The 8,091-nt window shown below is 45.5% G+C and overlaps 1 long non-coding RNA gene across 14 annotated transcripts; it reads left to right on the top strand.

Moving 5' to 3' along the window:
• Positions 1-370: 370 nt before the first annotated feature.
• LOC120664531 lies at positions 371-7,869 on the top strand. Of its 14 annotated transcripts, XR_005670947.1 has the most exons (8): positions 371-768; positions 868-1,333; positions 2,162-2,454; positions 2,787-5,896; positions 6,023-6,106; positions 6,250-6,374; positions 6,465-6,597; positions 7,413-7,869. It is a non-coding gene; the product is annotated as an uncharacterized LOC120664531 (long non-coding RNA). The 14 variants fall into 14 exon arrangements; XR_005670948.1 differs by having other exon boundaries at positions 868-987; positions 1,261-1,333; positions 2,787-6,374; XR_005670941.1 differs by having other exon boundaries at positions 868-987; positions 1,220-1,333; positions 2,787-6,374.
• Positions 7,870-8,091: the final 222 nt, after the last annotated feature.

Genomic DNA, 8,091 nt, shown 5'->3' with positions numbered 1-8,091 from the left:
TCCAGCGTAAAAAAATTTTGTGTTGGAATTTTACTAATTTGAAGTATTAAATGAAGTCTATTTATAAAACTTTTTGCACAGATGGGTTGTAAATCGCAAGACGAATCTAATGATGCTAATTAATTTATGATTAATCAATAATTAGCGAATGGTTACTGTAGAATCACTATTATAAATCATGGATTAAGTAGTCTCACTAGATTCGTCTCACGATTTACACCCCATTCATGCAAAAAATTTTGTAAATAGACTTCATTTAATACTCCATGCATGTGTCGAAATATTCGATGTGATGTTTTTTTCTGTGTTTACGGGGTTTATGGGGTGGGAATGTGCCTTACTTCTATACTATTTTTTAATCTTTTTTCTTTTTCTCATTGTTTTATCGCTGCTACAGGAGGATCTCCCCCTTCCTCCAGCTGGGCTTGCCACGGTAGAGATGCTGGCGGCACTACCACAAGCCATCCCCGCCGCCGCCTTCCAGCAGATCATCCTGTGGGACCGCACCAACCTCAGGGCGGTCCTTCCTCCGCCGTCCCTCCCAGGTCTCCTCCTGCTCCCGTACATGGACTACGTCCCCGCCGCCCCACGCCCCGCTCCCGCTGACTTGGCTGCCCCCACCCATCCGCTCGTGCTCTGGGGCCTCGTCGCGGGGTTGGATCTGCGCTCCCTGCCGCGTCTCGCTCCGCCGCCGCCCTCCGCTCCCATCTGCTCACCTCATCTGGCGCCCGGCGCAGCCACAGCACACTGTCGGCTTCTCGTCGGTAGGTGAGTAATTCAGTGTCTGATTTCTGTGGCTTGATGAATGGCCAGTTTAACTTTGGGGGCACTTAAGTTTGATTCTCATTTCAGTTGTTGAAATTTCAGTTTTGATCATGACTACTGGAGTGCTTGCTGGGTTGATTGCCTGTGATGGACAGAGTGTACATATGAAGGTCCAAGCTCCAAGGCATACTACTCCTTAAAAATAGTTTTCATCCTCAGATGGTAGGGCTAGACCTAGTGCTGGTCAATCCATCCCGGATGTCTTTTTCTTTGTTGTAGGTTTGAGTTAGTTCCCAGATGGTAGGGTCTGACCTTGTGCTGGCCAATCCATATACTGGATGTTTCTGTCGAGAAATTGGCTTAGGTCTAATAAAAAAAGTTTGGGTATGAGCAATTCCTTTTCTCACTTGGAGAATTTCTCATTTGATCATCTCATTCTGTACTTTAACGTCAGGCCAATCAATGTTTTGTTGACATTACTGCAATTGGCACTAGGCACTTTATAGCAAATAAGGATCTGATGAAGGTGAATTGTTGGCAAACGGTTAAGTGAAAAATCCATCATCAGGTGAGCAATGCATCACTCTTTCAGTCCATCTCTAGAACATTCATGCCCATGCCGTGACTTGTGAGAACACTAATTTGTACTCTACGATTTTTTATGCTTTTACTCTGTCGTCACATGTGCACATGTACTGCTGGTTGAGGCATACCGCATATATCAAACTACAATAATGGTGTTTGGATTTCTTTAGAAAAGAGGTACCAAGCCTCAACAATGTACCCATCCATCTTTAGTTTCTGGAGACTGTAGAGTATGGAGTTGCCCTATTTGTTTACTCGAGACCTTGGAATTTTCTTTTACTTCAGTTTGCTTCCTGCAGTTAATACGCCCTTGATCTTGATCGATGATTCCATGCTGTCTCAGGACAGTAACGGAATTTGGCAAGTTCTATAGTAAATGGATCTTTGTTAGTGTTAAAGTTAAATGGTTGAGATGAAACCTTATTCCATGGGAGGTGATATCAATGCTTTGTCTAGAACATATGCAATGTACTATTTCTTCAGAGATATACACAGATCAATTTTGCTATATTGATCTGTTAGCACTTACATATCTCCAGACATTCTTTCTGATTTGATCAGAATCACAGCTTTTAGATAAATGGCTTTGCACTGACTACATACTAAGTTGCTAACTAACCAACGTTTCTTGCATGTGCTTGCTTTTTAGCGGTTTGGAAAGCAGCAAAATAAATTGGCTATTCACAACAAGAAATATAAATAAATCAGCACATGTCCTTTTATACATTTGAATAGTACAAATTAGTTGGGCATTTTTCCTTTGGTTGCAATTAAGTTCATGACTGATTTAGTGTGTTGTTGCTGCTTGCAGGGCACAATTTAGATGAGGCAAAGTCGAGAAGTTGATCACTTGTTTCAGGGGATAGCATCTGCCATGAGGTTGTGCACCTGATCAATGTCTCAATAAATTTGTGAATATATTGTGGGCATTTCCTGAATTTCAAGGAATTATGGCACAAGACTTATCTTCAATGGGCAAAGGGGTATGCTATGCTGCCAATCAATGTTCCTGGTGAAAAATCAGAACAACGCCCGACGCTTCGGTAGCTTCGCCTGATCCTGCCCCTCCACATCCGCCATCGCCAAACATAGCGTTGATCGAAGGTGAGATCTCCGTCTATATCGCCTCAATCAGTGCTGGCTTGCTAACTCCTGACCTCACACGCCTCCATTATTTGATTCGATTGCATGTTTACAATAGTCAATGTACACAAGCAACACACGTGAATGTAACGATTCCATTTGGTTTTACACATGCAGATTAGCTAATTTATACTCTGCAATCCCATATGGCAGTCATGACCTTTTACTATTAATGATCTTTTGCCTTTTTGGTCACTCCATTTTTTTTTGTTTTTTGTACCATAAGATGTATAACAGCTGTTTTGTGCTAAGAATTTTGTTCTTGCCTAGCCTCTCAACAACTTTTTTTGCAGGCTGTCATCTCTACTGCTGCTGTGGAGGAACCATTCAAACTTAAAGGCAAATTGGGCCATTGGGGTGGGAGTTTTACATTGTGGCTGGAAATATAGAAAATAAACCCATACACCAAGACGGTAAATACTTTAATTACTGAAGAAGAGATGTTTAATTAGTCATTGCAGTTTTATGTCCTTATTTCTCTTGCAAATAACTGTGTAGAGAAAGATTACAGTATTGATCTGTGATTTGTTTAGAGTAGAAGTGAAAAGGGCAAGCCTTTATTGTATAAAGAGTAAAATGCATTGGGGGTCCTTAAACTAGTTGACATGTTCTGTTTAGGTCCATAAACTTCGAAAATGCATTTTTAGGTCCATGATCTATTCAAGTGTGTCACTTGAGGTCCAAAACGCCTCTGACCAGTGCTGACTGCCTACGTGGACCGCCACGTCTGATCCAACGTGGCCGTTGGCCGCCCCGCATGCTCCGCTGGTTCGCCCTCATCTCCCCTTCATGCTCTGACTCGCCGGCCGTATCCGCACGCGGCGGGGTGGGCGGGCGGCGCGATGAGCGGCCGGCGCGGCGCTGCGGGCGGCCAGGGCGGGGGAAGCCTGCGCGGAGGCGGAGGAGCCACACGGTGCGGCGCGGCGCGGCGCGGAGGCGGCAGAGCAGGGGCGGCCGGAGGAGCGCGCGACGACGGTGGAGGGCTCGAGCTCCGCCGCTCCCTCTCCTTTGTGCGCCGGCGAGGGCTCGAGCTCCGGGTGTCCCGCGCCATGGCTGAGCTCGCCCGAGCCGGCCGACATCTCCCACGCCCCAGCAAAGGTGGCCACGCCGGGAGAGCACAGGTGGTCGCGGAGGAGCAGGGGCCCCCGATGGCGGGCCTTGCGAAGGCGGAGGAGCAGGGCCCCACCCCCGACGGTGCCATCCCCTGCTCCCTCCGCCGCGCGCGCCGCAGGCCCGCACCGCCCGCATCGTCGGGGCAGTGAGCGAGCTCTAGCCCCGGCGTGGAGTCCTCGTCGGGCGGCAGCTTCCTTCCCCTTTTCCCTCTCCCTCGTGCGTGGCCGTGGCGTCACGCCGAGCGGCAGCGGCGAGCTGCTGTGCGCAGGGCCACGGCGGCGAGCTGCTGTGTGCGGTGGCCATGGCGGCGACGGCCGGATCCGTGCAGGGCCATGGCGGTGGTGGCCGGCTCCTGCATCGCCGGTGAGGCACACGCAGTGGCCAACGGCCACGTTGGATCGGACGTGGTGGTCCACGTAGGCGGTCAACGCTGGTCAGAGGCGTTTTGGACCTCAAGTGACACACTTGAATAGATCGTGGACCTAAAAATGCATTTTCGAAATTCATGGACCTAAACAGAACAGCTCAACTAGTTTAAGGACCCCCAGTGCATTTTACTCTTGTATAAATAAGAACAATTGTCTACTGATGAATTTTAGCCAAACTAAACTATACTATTTTCTGGCTGAGAAATGGTTAATTTGTCATTGCAACAAAACCATATCATCTGATGAATTGAATATTGTGAAAAAAATTGTAGGTCTAAATTGTAGCAGAGGTTGAATCTGTTGAATTGAATTTTTCCATGCATTACCAATTTCTGAATTGGATTATATGTCTTTGCACTCTTCTAAATTCAGTTCTGATAATTAAGGTTCTCGATCAAATGCATTACTAATCTTTCTACCAGTCCTTTCATGTTGCCTGCAGTTAGTAATTACTCATCCCAGGTTAAAGTAGTCGAATCCTGTGATAATTATTAATAGAGTTTCGAATATAGAATTAAATTCTCACCTCAACACAATGATACAATAACTAATGTATTTTCCATGGCCATGTATGACGACCGTGTTAGATCTCATTTAATTGGCAAAAATAGGATGATCACAAGCTGTCTATACATGGTTAGATTGGTTCAATGGGGATTAGATAAATTTCTCATGATGAAAGAATCTACTTTCTGAAACAATTTTTTCTCTGAACATCTGTAGCAATTGTGCTCTGGCTTGTCTGATAAAAAAAAATCTACAACCTGTTTTATGGAAAAAAAGCTCAGATTGTTGGAGGAAAAAAAACAAAGAAGGATGGTTCGTTTCTGCAATGTTTTTTTTTCTCGAACACATCTAGAACATGTACTTTCTTCCCATTGGATGAACATCATTAGTTGGGGAGATTAGTTCTTGTTATTAGTTGGATCTACTAGAAACCGCTTTGTCATGCCTTTTTTTGTTTTTGGTCTGGTGTTTGCTCCATATTTCATATTATTTTGTCGGTGAACATACAAGGGTAGGATATAGGTCTGTGGGGTGTGTTTGGTTGAGCTATGGCTTTTGTAAAAGCAGCTGTAGGCTGTGACTTTCTGAAAAGTAGATTAGGAAAAGTAGCTGTGAGGAAGCCAAAAGCCTCTTTGGTTCGTGAGCTGTGGCTTCTCAAACACTAGTCTCATTGATGTGCGTGACCCACTTGTCAGCCATTCCTCTTCCTCCCTAGGATGTACAGCGCACACGGGAGGAGTCTCGCCAGAGAGGGGTGGAGCTGCGCCGGAGCCATGGCCGCGCCGCGCCGGAGCCGTGGAAGGAGCAGAGGCGGGCAGGGTTGCCAGGGAGGGACGTGGAGGGCCGAGAGCCGTGCCGGGGATGGACAATCTTTAAAAACCAAAACGTGAGTTCAAGCGCGGGCCAGGGATTGGGCCACGTCGCCTACAAAGCCAGGCCGTGGGATTATGCATCAACGGTTAAGGACGTAGGCACGGGTAGGCTCACGGCCCTCTTCTCGACGCTTCGCGATCCGTTGGCAGCCGTCGCCGCCAGGCGCTGCTCCATCCGCGAAACCTCGCCGATTTCCCTTCCTGCACAGTTGCACGCCTCGATGGCTCGATATGCTACAGCCAGTGGTTCTCAGAAGGTGAGGCCGTGACAAAGAGCACTCTGTGCCCCCGCGCCCCCGCCGCGGCAGCGGCACCGCCCACCTTCGGGCGGTCTGCCCAGCTCCAGCAAGCCAACCATGCGGCAGCTTCCATCCAGCAGACCCCAAGCTGGGCACCGGTTCAACAACGTTAAATTAGCTGGTATCTGCTGGATTGGACTAGAGCTTTCAGGGCGCAGTTTGAGCTTCTGGATTTAATGCATAGGTACGCTACTGTATATCCCAAGTCTGTTCCCTACAAGCTGGGCACCGGTTCACTTGGGAATTTGGGATACGAATAAGCTCCACTCAGATATAGAAGGTGAGTTTGTTCTCCTGTTGATGATTACAGATGGGGATGCTCGCTTGCTATGCCAAATTATCAGATATCTTGATCATCAGTTATCAGTGAAGTGTTCTGAAATATTCAGTTTGGGTGAGTGCAAATGATTTTAACTGCATCACCTAAAGGATCGTAGCAAATTATATGCCACAGTCCCCAGGCTATAGGAGCAATTTAAGCATAGAGAGTGGACTGTCATTTTCTAATGGATGAAATTCACCGACCTCTGTTCGTAGATAAAATGAACTGATCCTGCCCTTTCCTCACACCTAAAACGACCTGAACTGGAGGCAAGCGGCAAGCCAATGCCCTACCAACATGACATTCATTTTTCAGACAAGAAAAGTCCATCATAGAGATGGTACTGTTCAAATTGATTCAGGCCTGCAGCACATTTCATTTTCCATTCAAATAGTGCTGTTTTAGCTTGATCTGATTTCTTTCTTTGCAGAAGTGGCACACCTCTCCAATAATATTTGTGCTATTGGCATTGTTTCTCAACTTGGACATTAAAGTCGACGTGGTTGTATGCTACAACCAGGACTCCAGTTCACTTGGATGCGAAGCTCTATGCGATGATCAAGGTAATTCTATTTCCCTACTAACACCTACAAGTTAGGGTGATCAAAAAAAAAAATACAAGCTAGGGCTGCTTCTATGTTTGACAGTCAGTGATATATTCAGTCATCCAATTCTATGCATGATTCTAAGTTCCAACCTTCTATTTTCATATAGTTTGACACACTTACATTACATTACTTTATCTCTATCACATTAAACATGAATGCAAGATGAGGCATGAAGGGCCGTTAAGCATGGGGTTTTCCATTTGGGATTTGTGTTCCTGAAAATCAGACTTGCAGTGAATACAATTTGCTCCCCATTTTAAATTCTACTTGTTGCATAAGAACATATTAGTATTTTACATGGTACCACTGGCTAACATTATAGCAGGACGCGGCAAAGCCACATTGAGTTTCTAGTTATAAATATATAGCTGCACGAAGGAACCGTTGCCTGGAACAAATCCAGCTAGTATTGCTTAGTCAATTTGTATAGATTTTGCTGAGTGGAACGATTCCTTGATGGAATCCTGAAGAACCAAACGAGGCCTCAGGGGTGAACTTTAGACACTGCTCAGACTTTAGCTGCTGAGGATTTGCTGAACAGCAGAGCAGATAATGTAGAATGGCTAAACAGCTGATATGAGCGCAATGAATGCTTTCAGTCATTACCTGCTAATGATCAAGCTTATTAAACCATTGCCAAGTTTTTTTGAACATTACCTGGATGGTGAAAAGTGATAACTACGTAGATTTATTTCTTTTGTGGAGCACAGATTCGTTTTATGTGAACCTGCTCATGTGTAATGTCTTAAAGATTGTTGTCCCATTTACAGGGCCAGCTTAGCTTATGCAAATGACCATGAGGTTCCACCTACTTTCACGCAAGAACTCCACTATCTGAACAAGGAGGACAGGCTGCTTCGCTGGCTGGTTGGGAAGCATGGAGACATGGTATACGGTCTGGAGTTCATCAACGAGGATGATGGAAGGAACAAGATGAGCGGGATATCGAAATCGGCCCCGATGAACCCGAATTTGAGTTCCTCTGATGGCTACAAGTTGTTCGAGGGGGAGGAAGAGAAGTAGAATTGCCTGTCCAGGCTTCTGCAGTTTCAGTCTGTATTGGCATCTCTCAACCGTCGTGGCTGCCGCGCGGTTTTCTATTGCTTGCGGTTTGCATCAACAACTTGGAATGGTTTTAGTAAGATAGATTGGTGATATTACCCTTATTGTGAAGTCTAATGGTGATTTTGCTCTCAGTTTTTAAACTTTGCGATTTTGCCCCTCCTATTTCTTAGACGAAGCTTCTAACTACGTTAACCCCTTTAAACAAACTAGCAGAGACGCACGTGTTTTAAAAAAAATAAAAAAACAATGTACATTTTACTTTGATAAAACAGAAATATTACTTTGAATTGTTCATTTAAGTGTTCTGTGTTTTGAACACTATGTAATCTTGGATAAACAAAATATTATGGACGTGTTGTTGGACAAGGAAAAGTGAGATTTCTA

The sequence above is a fragment of the Panicum virgatum genome, chromosome 3N (genome assembly GCF_016808335.1).
Source record: "Panicum virgatum strain AP13 chromosome 3N, P.virgatum_v5, whole genome shotgun sequence".
Classification (NCBI taxonomy): Eukaryota; Viridiplantae; Streptophyta; class Magnoliopsida; order Poales; family Poaceae; genus Panicum; species Panicum virgatum.
Note: the sequence above shows the minus strand (reverse complement) of the source record. Positions and strands in the feature narration are given on the sequence as shown.